Here is a 24914-nt window from a genome sequence, read left to right as displayed (position 1 = left end):
TGTAAAGTGCTATGTAAAAGATAGCTATTATTGTTATTTCTATATTCCTCTAGATATGAAAAAGTCTTTTGTAAAAATATATGTATATTTTGATTGTACATATACATATATTATGTGTTTATACAAATCTACACCTTCATGTATGTGTCCTGATCAACTAATTCTAGTAGGTTCTATGTTATTGAATTGTTTTAATATTTATTATTATTATTATTATTCCTATTGACTCCCTAGGAGCATAGGGCCGCAACCATCTCAAGCCAATGGACTCTGTTCTGGGCAACTTCCCCCAACTGGGCCCATGTCACTCCGACGGTCCCTGTCTCGTTCTCGGCAGATCTCTGCCAGGTCTGCCATCCGATGTCCAAGATGTGACGCAGGCACCCGTCAACAAAGACCTGGAGTTTGTTGGCTTCTGCCAGCACGCGTCATGGACTCTGTTGGAGAGCAATCTTCCAGACTAGGCGATCGTTGGTTTTGTTGGTTTAATGAGGTTGCAGTTTCTTTAGCAAGTGAGATTTTTACGGGGTGAGGTTGCTAGCCTCGCGCCCAACCCTCCTCCTTTTTCAGCCGGGCTTGGGACCGTCCTTGGAGGAGTTGTTTTAATATTTACCGTAAAATAATTTACATAGACCTAAAAGGGACCTTTCTTATGGGTAACTTTAACATTACTAGTTTTAGAGAAAGGGGAGAAGGAGGACTGATTGCACAGGGAATATAAGACTGAAACCTAACAAGTTGGGGAAACACAAACCACAACAACAACATGGGAAATCTTGGAATGGCAGTTGATGCCCACAGCCACTACAGAGCCACCTAACCTGGGAGTCTATGAAACCTACAAATAACAGTGAGTGATACTGGGACAAAAGATTTATAAAGACAGGTTTAATAAAGACTACAGGGGTTAGGAATAATGGGAAGAGGACACACTCAACCTAGGACACTAAAATACAAACACAAAGGCTGAGAGATGGGTCAAAAACTACACTGCTCTAACATAGACTCTAACACTGGCTGGAAGGGAATTGGATCTCTCACAGATTTTGTCCACTTCTGCTCATCTTGATGGTTACAGGAAAAGAGGTTCACAGGAAAGTAAATCCAGGAAAGTAAAATCAAGGAGCTTGTCTCAGACTGGGATGTCCACCACCTCACTTAGATCTTCTTGCTCACTTGATCTTTCACTCTCAGGTCTTCCTTCTCTGTGTTAAATCCACACTCCTTGGGCTCTCCACTGAGACAGCTAAAAGCAGCCACACACTCTCTCTATCTCAGCCTTCACCAGAGTCCCTCAAGGGAAACAGTTCCCTTCTCTTCATTCCATGGTTGGAACTCTCAGGTCTTTAGAGATAGCCTGGCAGCCTGGGTGCTAATATCACTAAATGTGTAAACTTCCAAATCTGCTTTTAAAACCTATTTCCTTCTTACAACATGGAGAAACAAAGAGAAGAGATGGAAGAGGAGAGATTTTAATTACACATAAGTGGGTTGTTTAGAAGTAAGAGCAAAAGGGGCAGCTGGGTAGCTCAGTGGATTGAGAACCAAACCTAGAGATTGGAGGTCCTAGGTTCAAAAAATCTGGCCTCAGACACTTCCCAGCTCTGTGACCCTGGGCAAGTCACTTGACCCCCATTGTCTACCCTTACTGCTCTTCTGCTTTGGAGCCAATACACAGTATTGACTCCAAGATAGAAGGTAAGGGTTTAAAAAAAAGAAGTACACAGTATTGACTCCAAGATAGAAGGTAAGGGTTTAAAAAAAAGAAGTAAGAGCAAAGCTCTTTTTCAACAGATCCTCCCATCAGTTTTAGGACCCCAGTAAGAACTAGAAAGGATCATAGTGAATAGATGGCTGGATTTGGAATCAGAGTTCAAATCTCAACTGAACACTTAATAGCTATATGACACTAGATTAGTCATATAACCTGTCTGTGCCTCAATTTCCTTCTCTGTAAAATGAATAGGTAGGACCTAATGACCTCAAGTAAATTTATTTTAAAAAATGTTTTGATGCTGTGGATTTTAAGTGAGACTTGAGGCATGTCCCATTATGTTCTCTTTATGTCTCTACCTCTGGCTCTATGTCTGTCTCTTTCCATTTTGTCTTTCTTGGAATCTAGAGTCTGTCTATCTCTACATTTGTTTCTGTCTCTCTCCCCCCCCCCTCTCACTGAACCTTTCTGTCTCTCTGTCCAGGCTTCTCTGAGGTGTGCACTTTAACCATTACTTCCAACTTTATGAATAAAATACCCAAAAGTAAGAGTAAGCCGGGCTTACAGAAGCTTTTTTCCTGATGTGTACATTATCCTGAACACTCTTCTTCAGCCTTAACTCTTGCCTCTATGGGATTTTTTTCAGGATGATGCTAGATCATTTTTTATTTACTGATTTTTTTTTTACGTTTTATTTACTGATTATACCTACAACTTCCTCTTCTCCCTCAGTGAGCTGCCTGGCCTCCTCTGATGTTCTCTCTCTACTGTTCTACCATTTCAAAGGCACCAGGAGAAACTGAACCTCTCCAATTTCCTCTTCTTTTGAATCTTAATGTCTTTTCTTCAACCCCTTGTGACATATCTCTTCTCTCCATAACTATATCTGTATTGTCCCTTTACATGTTTTCATCCTTGAAATAATAATTCACTAGACATTTTTTCAAGAGACAAGTTATGATTTTGACACTGAAAATTTAAGGTGAGGCAATGAGATTTGTATTTCCTCCAGGAAACTTCTCATGTTTTTAAACTAACAGAAAATGCAAGTTTTAATTTCAAAGTGACTAAAATTATGGAATTAGAGTTAGAAGGAATATTACTGGCCATCTAGTTCAAACTCATAGGCAATAATATTTTCTGTAATATCTTTAGCAATTTGTGTTGTTGAACATCTACTTATATGCTTCTAGGATGGGACTGCTACCATTTGATCCCAAATTTATATCTGAGACAAATATAATAATTTCCAATTTCTTTAGTTCATAGTCCTTCAACTAACTCAAAGACAATGATCAAATCCTACCTAAGTCTATGTATTCTAAGTTTACCAAAGCAGCCACTAACAATACCATTTCAGAAAAGCAGTTGTTCACCTATTTGGCCCCTTTGGTTACTGAACAGATATTATATAGCAGGGGTCGGCAACCTTTTTGGCCATGAGAGCCATAAATGCCACATTTTTTACAATGTAATTTTGTAAGAGCCGTACAGTGCTCACAGTGCGGCTCCTGTAACAGTGCCTGAAAAAAAATTGATTTTATGACTCCTTCAGAAAGAGCCATATCTGGCCTTCAAAAGAGCCAGATATGGCTCAAGAGCCATACTTTGCCGACCCCTGTCATATAGGATCATGTTCATCATTTGTCCAGAGTTACCAATTATAAATCAAGTGATGCCACACGGCCTCTTTAATAAGATAGGGTAAAGGTAGCCTTTATTGTCAATTGAATGTTGTATTTGAGATTATATTCACCCAAGTCTTTCAGTATTAGTTCTCCTTAAATACAGGCTGAAAATATGCATAGAATACTTCATAGAAAACTTCAATAAATTTTCAATTCCAATTTCGGTTTCAATTCCAATTTGTCAGCCATATATAAAGACCTAGCTCCTGAGGAATCAGGTTTGCTTGACCTACCAATGGGTTACAAGAGAAGCATATGCAAGTTTAACAGCTACTAAGCCAGTGACAAGAGCTAATTTAGGGAATAGGGGTCCTGGCAAGTCATCTCCATGGGCTGAACCATAGGCTATAAGACAAACATCAAAGAGAGCTTTAATTAAAGGATAAGGTAGAGAGGATATTCATCTACATCAGTTCCTGTGCAGCCATTGAGCTGGTCAAGTATGGGACCTGAAAAAAATAGGATAGGACAAAGTGTCTCCTCATTTGGAGTCAGGACAAAAAGAAAAATATTACCCATTCCTCCTTTAAATTGTTTTTATTTTGGGAGGGGGAGTGCATGTCAGTACCCATCAAAAACATCATATGCTCTATGCTGAACAAAATAACCAAATTGTTATAAGAAAGAATAGTAGAGATTAGGGACTATGCACATTGCTAATCAGTTATATTGTACTGGGTGCAGGATTATATGATCACTTTGATTATGTGTGAGGCAGTTTATTTCTATCAGAGCTCATTTGAACTGAAGTATGTAACAGCTGATCGACATTGTTTATACCTCTCTTACCTGAAAGGTATACTAGTTGTTAGCATATCTAAATGGAAAGAAAGTAAATTTATTTTTAAAAATGTTTTGATGCTGTGGACTTTAACTGAGACTTGAGGCATGTCTTTCAGTGAAAAATAGAAACACTTCATTGGAATATAGCCAGTTTTGCTTTACAAGCCCATTATAAAGACTGAGGTCTCTTTTGCAGATTTGGAAAGTTTTACATTCCTAAACTGTAATTCAATTAAAATATATTAACATTACCCTGAAGAAGAAGATAATCAGAGGCTACATAGCACAATTAAATAATAATCAACTCAACAAAATTGTTGTTGCTACAATTTCATCTTATATTCCTGAAAAAAAGTACCATTTTACTTGAGATACTTGAGCCAAGTAGTGTGAGAAGCTGTTATATTATCATACTGGCAGACTTATTACAAATATAACCATGAATGTGAACAACAAAAATAAATGAATAATTTTAATTTTTAAATATAATATACTATTTAAAATATATATTTTACTTATGTTTCATGGAAACATATGCCAGAAAAAAAATCACCCCAAGGTGGCCAGTCTACTTGCTGGCTATGTGCTGGTATGTAATTATCTAGGTTAGTTCTTAGAAAACAGACTTAATTTATTCTCAATTCCAGGCACAAAGCCTTTTTATAACATGATAGAACCTTCTAAAGTTTGTTTTTGTTGGCAGGGTCTTTAGGAACCCAGGACACCTCCATGCCAACAATTTTATTGAAAAAATATTTGTAGAAAGATGTTTCTGGGGTATAGGGCCCAAGTTTCAAGAGATTATAGTTCTTTCTTAGACAGTTGTTGCTAGCATGGCCTAGTAAGTAAACTCCAAGTTTATTAATTCAGAATACCTTCCAATCTTTATTTGAAGGGGTTGGAAACTAAGGCCAGCATTCTAAATCCAACTCACCATCTATTTTATATTTTTGTAACATTGGCTACAAGATCTTACAAAAATAGGCAGTAGTCTAGATTCAGCCTGTGGGGCATAGTTTATTGATTTCTTACCTTTTCAAATCAGAGATATGGTCCAAGAAAGTCAGTGACATCATCTGGACTCAGGTATTTACTAGCTTTGTGACCTTGAGCAAGTTACTTAACCCCTTTGCCTCAGTTCCCTCATCTGTAAAATGAGAAGGAAATGGCAATCCACTCTATTTGCCATGAAAATCTGAAATGGGGTCACGAAGAGTTGGACATGACTGAAAACAACCAAACAACAACAATGACAATTATTCTTATTAAATAGTTCACATTAGTAGCAAGCAGGAAAATATTTCAGGTTTAGCCACAAATGACTATGGGAGTCATTTTTAAGAGCTTTATTTAATTTCTTATATTTCCATAGGAAGAGACATGAGGAGGGAACTAGTTTAATATTCTAAAGCTGAGGGATCCAACATGTACTACTAACACTTTTGAGTCTGGTCAGTATGGTATTAAATAGTAATTGGGAAATATTTAACCAAGTAAATAAAAACACAATAAAATATTAGATAGCATCACATTTTAAAAGAGTCAATATGTTGTCCATGGGAATCCTTTGTATGAATCAGTGGCCCCTATTTCTATTTGAGGTTGGCACCAATGGTCTACAGAATGGACTCTGTTTCACAGCCTCATCAATGCTTCAGAAGTTAAATGGATTCTGATCTCCTTGTGGTATATATGCTTTCTATGGCTTCAAATCATCCTCATTGATTTATTCTGTATAATCCTAGATCATGTTCTCCTATACAGTCTTCAAATATGATCTACTCAATTTATTGGCGATATAAACAATAATATACGGGTTTATTATTTGCCTATTTTATTTGTTTACCTTATGGCAGGCCACAGTAATTTAAAAAATCAAGTCTCTTCCAAAATTCTCATAACCTCAGAGGAGCAGTGAGTAATTCAAAATATTTTTGAATGAAAGTGTCAGTTTAAGATCCTTCACATAAAACATACCTACAAAGCCTATTTGCAAAGTAAATTTACTCTGGATTTCTGATACCTATGAAAGTTTTTTCTATTATATTTATTTAAAATTACAACAGTTTACATTAGAAACAAGCTCAAACAATTAAGGTAAAAGATAAATAACTGCATACAGTTTAATTTTACAAAATGCAAACATCCATCTTTCATTGTTCCATTATCTGAGTATTAAGAGCCATATAATTGCACAATGCATTTTCAACTGTCTTTAAGGCTCTAAAATTAAACAGGGCTGACTTTTATGAAATAATCTTTATTTTCCTCCATTATGCAAATAATTGACCACACAGATTAAATTTAAATCAGAATTTAATATGTGCTCCTTTAAAGTTAATTCCTCTTTTTGTGTTTTCCCTCTGAAAGTCAGAGACTTAGAATTCATTCAGATCTTTGCAGAATTCAGAAAAGAGACTCCAATACCAAATTTTATGCAGAAGTCTTATACTTCTAGAAACTTGAGATTGAAATTGATTTTGTTTCTAACCTTAAGAAATTGTTTCTTGAAGCTGTCCCCTATAAACCAAGCTAAAATTCAAGGCTTAGATCAGGATCTAGGATCATAAGATCTAGAATGGAATGACCTTGGCCATCACCTCCCTTAACTTCTTTTTAAAGATAAGGAAACTGAGGCCCAGAAAATACTTAGCATAATCAAAGAAGAAATCAGATGGCATTTAGGAAGAAAATGTGGAAATGAAGAATAATTTGAAACCACATTAGAATCAGAGGATTCTAGAATTTTTAGATAAGAAATGCACCATGCAGTTAATATTCTCTAATATTTTCATATTACCAATGAGGGAATTGAGGCTTAGTCAGATTTCATTTTCTGAAAGGGACCTTTTTCAATCTGTCCCTCTACTTTCCCAAATTCCTAGTGCCTTCTCTCTGAGATTACCTCCATCTTCATGATATTTATCTTGTTTATAGCTGTTTGCATGCTGCCTCCCCCATTAGAATGTAAGTTCTTTTAAGGCAGAGACTGTGTTGCTTTTTTTAGTATCCCCAATGTTTATTACTAAGACTTAGATGGTAATAAGTACTTAATAAATGCTTGACAATCTATTGATTATGACCATCTTACTCTTAAAATACTGTCTTCAATAGGTCACTAGTTCTCTTTTCTGATAATCCTATGCTGAACCTATTGGATCTGATATATAACATGTAGAATATATGTTTGATTTCCCTTTCCTTTCATTACTATTTTAAAACTTTCTTGAAATTTCATTTTAACCAGATCTTATGTTCTGTTACATGTCTTATGTAAGTTTTGGTTTCCAGGGTACAGTATGAGGAGATGGCAGTCTTCCTTATGTGCCACTTATGTTACCAGGCTAAGAGCCAGAGGAGCAAGTGATTCAGGGTGGACTCCTAGTCACCTGGAGGTCCTACTTTCAGGGAAATGGTGTTCCTGATCCCAGCCTTTGAATTCTTCCCCTAACCAATAGCTTGGGGGTGAAGGATGACTGTCATGATCATTTGTCCCAGGTCAGGGCAATGGTTAAAGCTTCTAAAGGAAGAAACCAACATGGCTGAGAGGCAGAGAATCACATCAGAACTCAGCAAAGGAAGGGAGCCAGTAGAAAGTGAAGCAAGGATGCTTCATTAAATGGAAATACAATATTAAGGGTATCCACAGAAGCTAGAAATTAGATCTAGGAGTGTCCACTAAACAGGGTACTAAAACTGGTAATGTCTGATGGTTTTTTATAAGTTTTTTTTTTCTGCATCAAGCATGATGAGACATTAAAAAGAGCATTTAAGGAAACGACCTGACTGGGAGGTCATGGTTTTAGGACTAGTGCTGGAGGGAACATGCAGAAAATTGCTGGATACTAATCCACCTTTTGAGTATTCAAACTCCCTACCAACAGGTAAAAGAGCCTTTGACCAATGAGGCAGGTCTCACTCTGTTGACTCAGGGGCTTTGGGTTTCTCTGGTATCTAGTTTTAGTGGACTGAGGATGCTATCAATTTTCTTATACCTTGTCAGATGTATTCTAACCCTGGCAAACATCCCATGATTTCCACATCTTAAGCTATAGTTAAGAAATTAAACTTTTATTCTCTGATACTATGTTAACTAGCTATTTGCTTTCAAAAATCTGTTTTTGTCTCGTGAAGCCTATATATTTAACTAGAAAATAAAATGAAAACACCTATTCTGCTTTTAAGATTTGCAGTTTCTTATCAAGGACTTCATTCACTATCCTTAGCAATATTGTTTCTAAAAAGATTATTTATATCCACCTGAATCACCAGAAGTTGGTAGAGCTCTTGAAATCCAACAGGTCTTAGGAAGTTATCATTCCTAAGAATGGCTGACTAACTGCATTTTATTCCCATCAAGTCTACATATATCCACCTCTGTCCTCTTCAACCACCCACAGAATGGAGACAGACAAGTTCTTCCTAAGCTTACTAGACATCCAAAGCAGTGTCCTTATCTGTAGTTTCAGGAACTCAGAACAGATAAACTCTTAATTCTCTTCCAGCTCTAGTTTTTAATATTCTTATAATAACTTCCTAATGATCTAATAGTTTTCTAAGAATTTTCTATCATCAGGAGCAGGGTTGGACTATCCCTGAATACTTGAACAAGTTTCCTTGCTTTATTCCCTTTCAATGGTCTGATTTGTAAATGAAATGATTAGATTAGATGGATTCTGAGGTACCTTCCATCAGTCTATCTATGATGGTAACATGACCTCTAGAGGGAGTATTATACATTGGAAAGCACACTTGATTTGAATTCAGAAAACAAGAGGTCAAATCTTACTTCAGTCACTTACTATCTATATGGATAAGTCACTTAACTATCTGGATTTATATTATAAAATTGAGACATCTCAACTTTCTGGTGCTCATCTATAAAATGAGACAGATGGACTAGCTAGCCTCTAATACTCCTTTCCAAGTTAGATTTATTATCCTATGATATGATTATATGACCTTTTAGTGGAAAGTGGTAGCTAATGACTATATGAGACATCAAGAAACAAATAAAATCAAAAGATAAAAAAACAGGAAAATATGGAATATCTCATTGGAAAAATAGCTGACCTGGAAAATAGATGGAGAGATTATTTAAGAATTATACAATTACCTGACAGCCATGATTTAAAAAAAAACCTAGACTTTATACTTAAAGAAATTGTCAAAGAAAACTAAACCTTTGAAGTAGAGGGTGGAATTGAAATCTAAAGAATCCATTGTTTACCACCTGAAAAGATTCCCAGATGAAAACTTCCAAGAATATTATCACCAAAATACCAGTGTTTCCAAGTCAAAGAAAAAATACTTCAAGTGGTCAAAAAGAAACCATTTAAATATTGTGGAGCTAGTCAGTATCATCAAGATTTATCAGTTATATTAAAAGAGCAGAGGGCTCAGAATTGCACATGGTAAACTGAGAATACAACCAAGAATGAAATAGTCAATATGAAATAACTAAGAAAGAAGTCCAGGAAATAAATAGAATGTTAGAAAAATTAGTTATGATGGACATCTAGACAAAAATGAACGAGAATAAAAGAGTATGTCTTTTTCTCAGTGGCACATGATATTGCCACTGAAAATGACCATATAATAGGGCATGAAAACTTCACAACAAATGTAGAAAAGCAGGAATATTAAATACACACTTTTCATACCACAATAAAGTAAAAAATATAGTCATAAGGGGCTGTAGAAGCATAGATTAAAAGTCAAATGGAAACTAAACTATCTGATACTAAAGAATGAGTCAAAGAACAAATACTCTAAATAATCTATAACTTCATTAATATGAATGAAAACAATGTTACAATTCCATAATTTTTGAATGTAGACAATGCAGTACTTGGGGCAAAATTTATATCTCTAAATAATAAGGTGTGCAACTAAAAAACGAGAAAAGGAACAAATTAAAAGATCTCCAATTAAATAGTGAAGTAGAAATCCTGAAAGTCAAAGGAGATATTAATAAAATGTAAATTAAAAAATGAACTAATATATAAAATATGACCTAGCTTTATGAAAACTCTCCCAATAATATATATATATATATATATATATATATATATATATATAATCTTTGGTTAATTGATTAAAAAAGAGAACAAATTACCAGGATGAATGCACAACCAATGAAGATAAAATAAAAGCAAATATTAGGAATTATTTTGCCCAATAAACTGCCAATAAATAACAGGAAAAATGACAATATTAATTAAATGGAAGAATATTAACTACCAAGCTTAACAGAAGAGGGAATTGAGTTCTTAAATCACTCTATTTTAGAAAAAGAAATTAAAAAGTTAACAAGGAACTGCCTAAGGAAAAAAATCCCAGAATCAGATAGATTTACAAGTGAATTCTATAGGTAGCAATTAATTCCAAGATTTTTGGCAATGTGGCTATGGATCAATTTCCTTAATGAATATTGATGTGAAAATTTTAAATAAAATACTAGCAAAGAGATTACAGCAATACAGTAAGTACAGAGATTGTACACTATGACCAGGTGGAATTTATACCAGGAATGAAGAGCTGGTTCAATTATCAGCATAATTGGTCATATTAATAACAAAACAATGAAAGTAATATAATTATATCAATAGTTGCAGAAAAAGCATTTGACAACATATAAAACCATTCCTACTAAAACACTAGAAAGCTTGAAAATCAATGGTGCCCTTTAAAAATGATTAATATCTATCTAAAACCAAAAGTAACCTATATATGTAATGGGAATACATTTGAATCTTTCTCAGCAAGGTCAAGAATGAAGCAAGGACATCTATTATCACAACTAATATACAATATTTTACTAGAAATGCTAGCTATTGCCATGACAAAAAGAAGAAATTGAAAGAATAAAAATAAGTGACAAAGAAACAAAATTATCTCTCTTTTGAGATTATATAATGGTATACTTAGAGAACCCTGGAGAGTCAAATTAAAATTAGTTGAAACAATAACTTTAACAAAGTTGCAGGATATAAAATAAACCCAAATAAATCATCAACATTTCTATATAATGCAAAGAAAACACAGCAGAAAGAAATAGAAAGAGAAATCTCATTGTACATAACTGCAGGCAATATAAAATGCTTGGGAATCTACCTGGCAAGACAAACCCAGGGATATTATGAACACAATTATAAAATACCTATCACACAAATGAAGTCAGATCTGGCTTAGTGGAGAGAACTCGACCTAGAGTCAGGAAGACCTGAATTAAAATTTGGCTTTAGATACTCACTAGCTATGTGACTCTGGGCAAGTCACTGAACCTGTTTGCCTTAATCCACTGGACAAGGAAATGGAAAACCATTCCAGTATATTTACCAAGGAAACTCCATGGACCATAGGCCCAAGAGTTTGACATGGTTGAACTGCAACAACATTGCACTGTTGACAGAGTTGTGAACTAGTCCAACCATTGTGAAGAATAATATAGAACTACACCCAAAGGGCTATAATACTGCATCATCTTTGATCCAGCTACTAATAGGTCTATGGCCCAAAGAGATCAAAGAAAAGGGGAAAAGACTTACTTGATCAAAACATTTATAGCAGCTCTTTTTTTTTGGTAGTAAAGAATTAGAAATTAAAAGGATGACCTCCAATTTGGGAATGGCTGAACAAGTTGTGATATATGATTTTGATAGAATACTATTGTGCTATAAGAAATGACAAGCAGGATCTATAGTCATATAAAAATGTGCTCCAAATCAGTATTGATTGGAGAAATGCAAATTAAAACATCCTTGAAGTACAACCTCAAATCCTATCAGATTGATTAATAGAAAAGAAAAAAAATAAATATTGGAAGGGATGTGGAAAAATTGGAAAACCAGTGCATTGTTAGTGAAATTGTGAAGTTATCCAACCATTCTGTATAGCAATTTGGTAGAATGTCCAATGGGCTATAAAACTATGCATAGCCTTTGATCCAGTAATATTACTACAAGTGTGTATCTGAAAGAGATCAAAGAAAGGGAGAAAGGACTCGTACCAAAATATTTATAGCAGGTTTTTTCCTGTGGTGGCAAAAAAGAAAAAGGAATTGAAAAGATGTCCATCAACAGAGGAAAGGTTGAAAAAAATTGTGGTATATGATTGCAATGGAATGCTATTGCTCTATAAGAAATGAGATGATTTCATAAAAATTCTAGAAAGACTTATATGAACTAATGAAAAGTAAAGTGAGCACAACCAGAATATTTTACACAGTAACAGCAATATTGTATGATGATCAACTGTGAATGACTTACCTATTATCAGCAACATAATGATCCAAGATAATTCCAAAGGACTCATGATGAAAAATGCTATCCGCACTCATAGAAAGAATTGATGGAGTCTGAATGCATATCAAAGCATGCTCATTTTCACTTAATTTTCTTCATAAGTTTTTTCTTATATGTGTGATAGGTATCTTTTGTAAACATAATGAATGTGGAAATGTGTATTGCATGAATAGCATATTTATACTTTATATCAAATTGCTTATCATCGCAAGAAAGGAAGAGGGGAGGAAGGGAGAGAATCTGGGTCCTAAAATGAAAGAAAACAAATATTAGAAATTGTTTCCACATGTAATTGGGGGGAAATACAATAAAATTTTTGGGGAGAGAAAGAAATAAATGACAAGCAGGATGAATTCAGAAAAATCTGGGAAGACTTCTATGAGCTTATACAAAGTAAAGTGAGTGTGACCAACAGATCATTCATTGTACAACAGTAATAGCTATATCAGAAGGATGATCAACTATGAAAGATTTAAGTACGTTGATTAAGACAATGATTCAAGACATTTCCAAAGGACTTATGATGAAAAAATGCTATCCACATCCAGAGAAAGAATAGATGAACTCGAATGCAGATTGAAGCATATTTTTACTCTGTTTATAGTGTTTTATTTTGTTTTCTTTTGAAATATGGCTACTATAGAAATATATTTTGCATTTGCATTAAAATTATTCTTTGATGTTATCTTTCATGACTTCTGGAACAACTATGGTCACTTTACCCCAGACAGAAAAGACGAACGAATATGGGATACAGCAGAATTTCCTGATGGAATGAAATGTTATTAAATTCACTAACATGAAGTGTCATTGAACTGGGTCAGGCTTTTAACTTAAGACTATGAATAGCACTTGTTAGTCATGTATTAATCTTATAAAATTCCTTAGGGAATGCATACACACACATTCAATTGTTTCTGAAACACGGTTTAAAATAATCCATTTAAAAATGAAGATGATAGTTCATAGACAATGGTTCTGCTATATTTTGCCTGTATTTAGCCATCAGAGCTTATTATCAATTGCCAGCAAAGTAACCATTTCACTCTCTAAATTCAGCATTTGACATTTGCCTTATCAGACAAAGGAAATAGTAGCTTAAAAATAGCTTACAATCCATATAGCACTTTAAGATTTGGAAAGCTTTTTATGCACCTCATCTCAGTTGATCCTTTCTGATGACTCTGTGAAGTAGGCAGCTTCTTCACCAAGCAATATCACCACATCACTTTAAGGACGAGGAAAATTAGATTTAGAGAAACAAAATGACTTGCTCAGCATAACATACAGAGTAAGATATAAATCTGGGATTCATTTTCAAAAATCAAATTATCAACATGAACAGATTTTAAAATCTTTCTTCACACAATTCAAAAATCTCTTCCAAACATCTATTCATAAGATCATAGAATTTTAGTTAAATGCTAACTCAATTACTCTCCAGTCCAATCAACACCCCAAACAAATCTCTATTATAACATATGGACAAATGGACATCCAGCCTTCCAGCTGTGGGGAATTTACAACCGCATCAGTCAGTCCATTTCACTGTAGAAGTTGATTCAAAATTTGCCTTTTTGTGATTTCCCTTCTTTGTTCTTTTTTTCTCTGTAGGGTTCCCAACTGACTAATCCCTCTTTCGTGTGATTACTTGACGATCATACTTGAATTCAGCTCTTATGACCTACGTAAGACTGTTTTTATTTAAGTTAAATATCCTGATCTCTCTTCAAAAAAATTCCCTAATGACATGGACTCTAGGATCTTCACCTTACTCTCTATAATTGATAAGACATTCTCAGGCATTATTGTATCCTTCCGAAAGCAAGGAACTCAGAACTGAACATAAAATCACATGTGGGCTGACCAAGACAACATATAGAAGAGCTATTGTCTCTTACCTCTCTCTTTATTCCTGGAAGTTACGCCTCTTTCAATTCAACCAGGAATTGTATTACTTTTTGTTTTGTTTTGTTCTTAATCACACTGCTGTTTCACACTGGATTTTCAATTCTTTTAAATATGTTTAAAAAGTTGTTTGCCTCTTTGTACCCCAGCACTTAGAACAGTGATTCCCAAAGTGGGCACCACTGCCCCCTGGTGGGTGCTGCAGTGATCCAGGGAGGCAGTAATGGCCACAGGTGCATTTATCTTTCCTATTAATTGCTATTAAAATTAAAAAAAAATAATTTCCAGGGACACTAGGTAATATTTTTTTCTGGAAAGGAGGTGGTAGGCCAAAAAGTTTGGGAACCACTGGCTTAGAATAAGGTCTGGCACAAGGCAGGTATTTAATAAATGTTTACTGACTGGATGATTGACTAAAATGATAGGTAGGTGCCATGGCAGATAAAATTCTTGGCCTGAAGTCTTCTTCCTGAGTTCAGACCTGGCCTTAGCTATGTATTAGCTGTGTGACCCTGGGCAAGTCATCTAACCCTATTTGGTTCAGGTTCCTCATGTGTTGTTCCTCATGAGCTGAAGAGGGAAATGGCAAGCCACTTTAGTATCTTTGTCAAGAAAACCCCAAATGGGGTCAAAAATAATGGGACATAACTGAAACAAATGAACAACAACAGACTGACCAAAAACCAAGTTCTTTATCCTGCTCATAAAAATTACCATCTAACCAATAGCCAACGTGTACTTTTGAAGATTTTTTTAAAGATATATAAATGAAAGGCTATCTATTTGATTCTATTGAATGTTATTTTGTTAGATTTAACCCTAAACTTGTCAAAATCTTTTCTGATCCTGAATCTGCCATTTAACACATTAACAATCCCTTTCAGGGGGCAGCTATGTGGCTCAGTGGATTTAGAGCCAGGTCTAGAGATGTGAGATCCTAGGTTCAAATCTGGCCTCAGACATTTCCTAGCTGCGTGACGCTGGGCAAGTCACTTAACCCCCTTGCCTAGCCCTTACCACTCAATACACAGTATTAATTCTAAGACAGAAGGTAAGGAATTAAAAAATCCCTATTAGCTTTGTGTCATCTTTAAAGTAGTGAGAAGGCCCTTCATACCTTATCCAATTCCTGATAAAAGTGTTAAAACCAACACAGGGCTCAAGCTCAGATCCCTGGTACAATCCACCATAGCAGTTCTAGTGAACTGACCTCAAACTGTTCATGACCATTCTTTGAATTTGTCTATCCAACAAGGTCTGAATCCAATGAACTAGATTTTCATCTATCCATATTTCGCCATGTTTTCCACAAGAATGGTACAGAATATTTGCTCAAAAGCTTTGTTTACCATGTATGTACCAATGGAGTAACTCAATGGGATGTTAGGTTAACTACACAGTATGAGTTCTTCATCTAATTTTGTTTCTTGTGAATTACTCAGATGATCTAGAGGAATGGAAGTAGATCTCACGGAGCAGGTCTTGCCATATTTAAGGGGTCTGGGAAATCAGAAAATCATCATCGACAAACAACAGCATTGGGAGTACCTCACTATTTACATTTCACATTCCCTTAATGGGTTCCTATTCCAGGATCAAATATATAATCTTCAGTGTGGCTTTCCAAGACTTTTACAATCTAAACCTCTGCCTACCTTCCATTTTTTCACTTATTAACCTCTGTTTCATTCCTCCCTCTCTGTCTCAGTCTGTCTCCCCGTCCCTTTCTCTTTACTTCCCTCTATATATGTATACATTAATTATATATGAAATATATCATGTACTTTGCAATATTAATATATAATTATATGTAACATAATGAGATGCACACATTCATCTATGTGTGCATACATATATGTATATATGGCCACATGTTCATATGTACATATAGATTATATATTATACACATGCATTTATATAGTTATATATTTATATACTTATAAATATAACTATGTATAACTACATACATAACTTCATTTTTATAATTATATAACTACATAAATGTATCTATATCTCTATTCACCTAGTGCCTTGTCTATTCGATCATGAGCTCTTGAGGGCAGAGATTATGTATTTGTCTCTCTTTTGTTTACCTAGATTTGATTTAGTGTAATCACGGAACCTGATATGACAAGGGCTGAACCACGGATTTTTTAATTTTTTGTTTCACAGATGCCTTTGATCATATGATAAAGCTTATCAAACTTTTCCCAGGATAATATTTTTTTAAACCCTTAACTTCTGTGTATTGGCTCCTAAGTGGAAGAGTGGTAAGGGCGGTCAATGGGGGTCAAGTGACTTGCCCAGGGTCACACAGCAGGGAAGTTTCTGAGGCCAGATTTGAACCTAGGACCTCCCATCTTTAGGCCTGACTCTCAATCCACTGAGCTACCCAGCTGCCCCCAGAATAATATTTTAAAGGAATAAAATAAAATCAAGAAGGTTATAAAGGAAGCTGATGATATTGAAAAACATACATGTATACATACATATATACATTTTTAAAAGTTCCTTTGTTCCAGGCTAAGGACTGCTATACTATAGTCAGTCCTTCCATTTGGATTTTTCTCTGGATGTCCTTCATGAAGTGACCAACAACTTGGTGACTCACTTCTTTTTCATGACTTAATGGATACTGATATTTTAAAGAAAATTAAACAGTTATTGCTGTGTTTGCTTCTATCAAGGAATCTTTTATTTTTTAAAATATGCATGGCAGCTAGGTGGTGCAGTAGATAGGTTGCTGGATGAAATTTGAATAACTTACTAGCTGTGTGACCCTGGATAAGTTATTTAACCTCTGTCTGCCTCAGTTTCCTCATCTGTAAGATGAGCATAATAAAAGCAGTTACAAGGTTATTATGTAGATCAAATTATTTATCTATATCTATCTTATGCAAAACAGATACAAATAGCTTTCAGGCTCACAAGGCACTGCATGAATATATATATTATATTTGCATATAATGTTCTCTATATATAATGCACAGACTATATATTTGCATATACTGTGCTTTACAAGCCTAAAAATTCTCTGTCTTTATATCTATATGTACATATACACATACATATAATGCTTTGCAAAGTTGAAATAAAATTACACATATACATGTAAGTGTTTTACAAATATGAAATACAATTATGCACACATCTATGTATATATATATATGTATGTATGTATGTGTGCTTTGCATACCTGAGAGCTCCTTATAACTATTCTGCCTGTCTTGTTGAATGAGAGATGCTTTAATTTTATGCTCTGTTTTATTTTTTATTTGCCTTTTTTGTTAATTAAAACAAACAATATTTAAATGTGTGATTTTTATTCCTTATTCCTTGCATTGTGAAGATGTCCTTTGAAAAATTTCCTGTGATCATACAGAGAAATCAGATCAACTCAGCCATTTATAACTAAAAAGGGAAGACAGACAACAGATCCACCTGAAATAAGCTCCACAAGTAAGCACTTTACAGAAATCTAGTTCTCATTACTGATGAAGATGGAACTACTCCATCTAGACCATATCACTTCAGTTTCATTAGGCTACCTGAGAAAGACCAAGTGGTCATTAGCAAGATGCAGATGGCAAGAGTGAATAGAGGGACCACAAACAATCACCACCAGCAGCAAAACCTTTGTCTAAGACAAAATGGTACAAAAAAGTTTTCAGGGATTCATATTCTAGATATCTCTTAGAAGAAGATTCCAAAATGGGGGCAGTGAGTATGTGGGTAATTAATAGAAAATTAATTGTTTTTAATGGAAAAAAGCAACTAAGAAAATATTAGCACCTAATGACCCATATGCCCATTTTTCTCATCTCTCAAATGTTTATGAAAATGGTCTATTGAATTTTGAAGATAGCATTAACTAAATATTAAAGAGAACAGTTAAGCTTTTGTATTCATTGTGTAGTCAAGAAGTCATTCTCCTTCCTAATGTCACTTAACCCAAATCTAGTCCTCTGATCCTTCCTTCTGTCTCTTGGCCAGTACCATATCATTTTAATGACCCCTGCTTTATAGTATAATTTAATATCTGGTACTGCTAGGCCACCTTCCTTCATGTTTGTTTTTTTTTCATTATTTCCTTTCATATTCTTGATCTTTTATTCTTCCAAATGAACTTTGTTATAGTTTTTTCCAATTCAGTAAAAATGTTTCTTGGTAGTTTGATAGGTATGGCATTAAATAAGTAAATTAATTTGGGTAGGATGTTCATTTTTATTATGTTATCTCGTCCTACTCATGAGCAATCAATGTTTTTCCAATTGTTTAGATCTAATTTTAATTGTTTGGAAAGTGTTTTGTAGTTGTTTTCGTATAATTCCTGTGTTTGTTTTGGTAGGTAGATTCCTAAGTATTTTATATTGTCTAGGGTGATTTTAAATGGTGTTTCTCTTTCTACCTCTTGCTGTTCTAATGTGTTGGAAATGTATAGAAATGCTGATGATTTATGTGCATTTATTGTGTGTCCTGCAACTTTGCTAAAGTTGTTGGTTGTTTAGTAGACCATCACATCATCTAACGGTCCATATTTGCAAGAGTACTGCACAGTCTCAAAGCCAAGAAGACATGGACTCATCTCTCACCTCTGACATGACAGCAGCTGGCTATGTGACCATGGGCAAGTTCTCTGCTGCTCTAACTTGCAGAGAAGATGACAGGCTGCATTAGTAGCCCAGGATTTCCATACACCAATTAAATCATGAGGGTGGTCCCTATCCTTGTGCTTACTAACAAGGGCAGACAACTGAACACATTTTCTCATAGCCTGGGGGTTGGAGGGTGGGTGGAAGTTATAAGGATGGATGACTGAGAAAGCTCTCTTCTTGGGTAACCCTCTATGAAGTTACCGAGCCTGAATTTAACCTTCAAGGAGATAAATTGAGTATTCATTGAGAGTCTGCCATGTGCCTAGAACTCTTTGGCCTGCCCTGTGAAGCATTCAAAGAAGTTTAAAAGTTGCAGGTTGTCCATGACTGGTTCTTATCTACAGAACAATTAAAATAGCAGAAAAAGAAACCATGCCCACAAAAACTTCAAAAAGAGCAACTTGAAACAAATAATGTCCTTTGTAGCATACAGAAACATAATTGGGGCCACGCCTACTTTTTTTTCTTTTTCTTCTTCCCCTTCTAAAAGTCTTGGAGAGGGTTCAGGTTTAGGTCAGTTTTACTGACTTAAGAAACTTTTGCTGAAAGTATCAGATCCAGCAGAGACAAAAGGTGAGTGTGACTTTTTTCTTGGGCAATTGTATTAAATATTTTGTTACTTCCCCATTTAGCATAAGTGAAACATGAGAACCTAAACCAAAGGATGCTTTCTTCACTTTGGACTTTGGACAGGAATAGGGTGTGTGTGTGTGGGGTGTTGAACAGAAGAGGGGAGGTGATTGATTTTGCCTGGCTTCTGTGGTAAATCATGTGGTTCTTTCCTACAACATGAGCCAGACAGCATAGGGCAGCTGAGGCTCCGCCCTAGGTACAAGATTTCTACCCATTTCCAATCCCTTGTTCCCTCCCTGTCGCTTCCCCACTGACTGGCCTGCTTCCTACCCAGCTCCCTTTCCCACCTGTGGCTGCCACCTTCCATGACCTCATAGCCCCTCTTGCCACCTTCCCACAGGCGATGCAGGATTCCCCTTCATTCCCTCTCTCACTACCTATACACAGAAACCTGGCCTGGGCCAGGGCCTAGAATCAGCTGGACGTATTAAGAATGAAGCTTCTTCCCTTCCTACCCCCCTCACTTCCTCCAAGTTCCCTAGGGTTCTCTAATTCCAAACTAATGCCTTGGAATAGTACACAGACTAGATACAGAGGGCATGGGGAAAGCTAAGAGGGCAGATGATTAATATTATTCATGATAATAAACTTATATTCATCATAGTCCTTTGAGGTTCGTAAAATGCTCTCTCCTCCTCTCTCCCTGACTTTCTGTCCCTCTGTTTCTGTCTGTCTCTTTCTCCCTCTCTCTGTCTCTATCTCTGCCCCCCACACCAAATGAATTCAGGACTTTTTGCTCCCCCCAAATCTATTCTCTGCCTTCTACTTCCATGGACTCCCACTTCTGTTAAAGAAGAACGGAAGGAATGCTTCGTTTAGACTACTTGCGTTTGAACCAAAACTCTGACATACAAGTTGTGTGTCCTTGGACATGTCACCTCTTTTCTCTACATGTCACTTTCCACATTTGGAAAAGGGACTCAACTTGATGATCTCTAATGTTTCTTCTAGCTTTATATCAATTATCCTTAGGCTACTCTGTTCAGATTCTTTCCCACCTTTAGTGCTCATAGAAACTTCATTTTCTCCTGAAAATGAAACAAAACAAAAAACGCCAGATCCCTTGGCATACTTTCCAAGGCTGGTTGCTTATTCTCTCCCACATCCTGATACACGAGACCAGAAGGCAGTTGGCAAATTCTTTGTTTTCCACTACCGCTTGTAGACCAATCTCCTCTCAACCATGACTCAGCAATCACCTCCCCTTTAAAGTTTACTCTATCCTAACCGTCCTCTTATTGCTTCATCTATAAGCAATGTCTGACACCTGTCTGACAGGTTCCTCTCCTTCTCCTTTAATAAGTGACTCACAGTCTTCTCCTCCTCAAATAGTATACTCTTCAAACAGTATGTAAAGAGGCAGAGGGATGTAGTGGATAAAGCTCCAGATCCACAATTCGTAATACCTAACTTCAAATCTCTCCTGACACTAATTGTCCATGGGCAGATCAGGTAATCTCTCTGACCCTCAGTTTCCTTATTTGTAAAATGAGTATAAAAGTACCCATAGTGACCCATCTTGCAAGTTTGGTGTGAGAAAAAAAATGAAACTATGTCTAAGATGCTTTGCCAACCTTAAAGGACTATTATGATTTATTATTACCATGAATAATATTAACAATCTGGCCTCTTAACCTTCCCTGTGCCCTCTGTATCTAGTCTGTGTACTATTCCAGAGGCATTAGTTTAGAATTGGAGAGCTATAAAGAACTTGTGACCTGAAACCAACAGTGGTGGCCCCAGAAATCCACATTTCCTAGGCATTATCTAGTCATCTAAATCTAGTGGCAAGAAAAGAATCCAGATTAGAAATGGCTCAGGGTGCAGTGGATGACCTTGACATCTTCAATGTCTAGCCAAACTCTAAGTGCTCCACAGTGCCTACTTCACCATTGGAATAAATTGTTCTCATCCACCCATTCATTCCACCTGAGGAAATCTTCACATAATAGACATCTCCCTAACTAACTCACCTATGGGTTTGAGGACTTTTAGGTACCCTGCTGGTTTAGACCATCTGCTGATGTTTTTTTCTGGGTTATGGTCACTGTGCATTCCCCAGCTTTTTGGATCCATAGGCGAAAGTTGGATGAAAGGTAGGCACCAAAGGTGGATAAGCAGCTCTGAAAGACCTCAATAAGCTCTCAGACCATGAGTCCTAATCCTCCCTGAATGACTTATACAATTCATCTTTCTAAATTCAAACCCAGACTACTTAACAAGTCATTTAACCCTGTTTCCCCCAGTTTCCTCATCTATAAAATGAGCTGGAGAAGGAAATGGGCAATGCCAAGGAAACCCCCAAATGGCATCAGGAAGAGTTGGATACAACTCAACAACTTCCTGACACCAGGTCTAGCATTCTATCCACTGGCAAACTAGCTCTCCCCAGCTATTAGAAAGAAGATTGAATTTGTCCAGGTCAGAAAACTGGAATTTGACTACAGACTTTACCACTTATTTCCTATCTCACCTTGTTGCATTGGTAGAGAATAAGCAAAAGACTTTTGGAAAATGTTCACAGACTAAACAAAAGCAAATAGGGGAGAATGAACAAGGTGTGGTAGGAAATATGTAGAAGACCTGGTTTATTTACTTGTTGGAAGATAGGAATAATAATAAAGTATAAGCAACCCTATTCATGAGAATATTTTAAAGCTTAACAAGATAATTTGGCAAAGAAAATAATCTAAGAACATAAATAAATTAAACAGTATTATGTGAAAGTGTGCCCAGATCCATTACTTTTCAAAAATATGAGTCCCTAAAGAAATATTTTGAGTAAGGTCAAAAGCATTCAGAAGTATGAAATATTTACTTTAGGCACAATTCATATATGTCAGTGGAAAGTCAAAGCATTCATTGGAAATCTAATGACTCAGTTTAGTAGGAAACTAGTACAAAAAGAGTGTCAAACAACAGATCAAATCCAGCCAACAAAAAGAAGGTAAGCTCAAAGATTTGCAAGTTGTAATCCTACAAAAGCCATGTAGGTCTATTTTTATAAAGAATCTTGGATACTTTTCATTTAAATGTAAAGAGTTGAGGAGAGGTGGTCTGGCTACTACTTTCAAGTAGTTGCTAGATGATACTCTTTCCACTAACACTGGTATTGTCTTAATATTCTTTCAGCTGAAAAGAGAAAAGTCACCATTCCAGAAGAATCCTTTGTCTCCTGTTTTTTTCAGTGTGTGGAACAGCTGGATCTTTCATAGGCCACTTCAGAGATACAGCAATACCATGATAGAGCATCAGGAATAGAAACAAATATTTACATCGAGGTGGCTGCCAGCCAGTTGCCACCTTATCACCCAGGTGAGTGCCTTCACTGATCCTACTTATCTATGATTCCTATACCAAGCACTAAAGCCTCTCAGCATCTTGAAAAAAATGACCTATGAAACATAAGAGTGATTGCAAGTAGATTCCTGGGATCTAAATGCAGGGTTTCCTAAAATGTATTTGAAATTTTTTATAAGGTATTCCATCATTTTTCAATTGGGTCTGACTCTTCATGTACCCATTTTGGGTTTTCTTTGCAAAGATACTGGAGTAGTTTGCCATTTCCTTCTCCAGCTCATTTTTAAGAGAGAAGGAAACTGAGGCAAACAAGGTAAAATAACTTCCCCAGGATCACATAGCTAATAAGTGTCTGAGGCCAGATTTGAACTCCTGAAGATGCATTTTCCCGATTCTAGGCCCTGGCACTATCCACTGCACCGTCTTGCTGCCCTTTGATAAATATATTTCAATATAATTGATTTCCTTTATAATCCTGTGCATGTTTTTCAGACATTTAAAAAACATTATTTTGAGGAGTCCTTAGAATTCATAAGACTGACAAAGGTAGTCTGTTACATACAAAACTATTAAAAGTCTCTAATTAAGAGAATTGAGTTAAAATTATTATGCCTGACTTTCAAAACTCTCCATAATCTAGCTTCATTCTAAGCTGTTTTGCCTACTCTCTACCACAGCAGCAAATACTCCAGTCGGGTAGCTCTTCCAGGAAGCCTGTTATGTCCTTTGTCTTCCCTTAATATTATTATTCACAACTAGTGTGTACTCCACTGTCTACCTATCCAATCTGGCTCCTCTTTCAAGAGAGCCACCCCAGATAAAATCATTAAGCTTCTAGGTAATTTTCAATTTTACAAAATAGCTCAAGATAATGATTGGGACCCTAGCGATGATGTAGCTCCCATAGTGGAACTATTTGGACTCCCTGACAAGCAAAAAGCTAGAAGTATTGGAGAGCGAAGGAATTGAGTATAATGAAATCTATCCTATTCATAAGCATCTAGGGAGAAAAGTGGATAGAAGTTTAGTCCTGTGTTTAGGAAGGCCTGAATTCCAATTCAGCCTAAGGCATTTACCAGCTGGTAAAATCATTAAACTTAATCTGTGTTTGTTTCAGTTTTGTCATCTGTAAAATGGGGATGATAATAATAGCAACTACCTCATAAGGTTGTTTTTAGGACCAAATGTACTCAATACAGTGATTGGCACATAGTAGATGCTAATAAATGCTAGCTATTTTTATTGTGATGATAATATTATAATCCAGATAAAGAGATTGCCAAATTTGCTTTGACCATTAGAGAATTGGGAGGGATAACTGTGCTATCTCAATCTGAGGGACTATCAGCTTGGATGCAGGACTAAACATAAGGAGTTTTATTTTTTATTATTTTTTTTTGTCAACTCCTCAAACTTTGGGGATTCCAAAAGAACAAAAGACACTTAGAGGACCTGGATCACTTTGGAGTCAGAGACAGTTTCATTTGCCCTAGGCCATCTAGGGGCCAAGAAATGGAGTAAAGGCCAATAAGCCATGATACATGCAATATCGTATAGCATGGCAGCAGAGATACCAGCAGATCAGTGACTAGGCTAACAAAAGATAGCCTAGAGGTTATGAGAGAGAGCAGATACCAACTGTGTAACATATTGGGGTTTGCTGGTATAGGTTTGTGTATTTTATCTACATTAGATGACATACAACTAATATAATATATAGAATTTACTGTGCAACTAGGTGGCACAGTGGGCAGAGTGCCAAGCCTGAAGTCAGGGAGATTCATCTTTCTGAGTTTAATTCTGACCTCAGATACTTAGTAGCTCATATGATTCTAGGCAAGTAACTTAACCCTGTTTACTTCAGATTCCTCATCTATATAATTATCTGTGAGAGGAAATGTCAAGCTACCTTATTATCTTGCCAAGA

This window comes from Gracilinanus agilis, chromosome 2 (genome assembly GCF_016433145.1).
Source record: "Gracilinanus agilis isolate LMUSP501 chromosome 2, AgileGrace, whole genome shotgun sequence".
NCBI lineage: Eukaryota > Metazoa > Chordata > Mammalia > Didelphimorphia > Didelphidae > Gracilinanus > Gracilinanus agilis.
Note: the sequence above shows the minus strand (reverse complement) of the source record.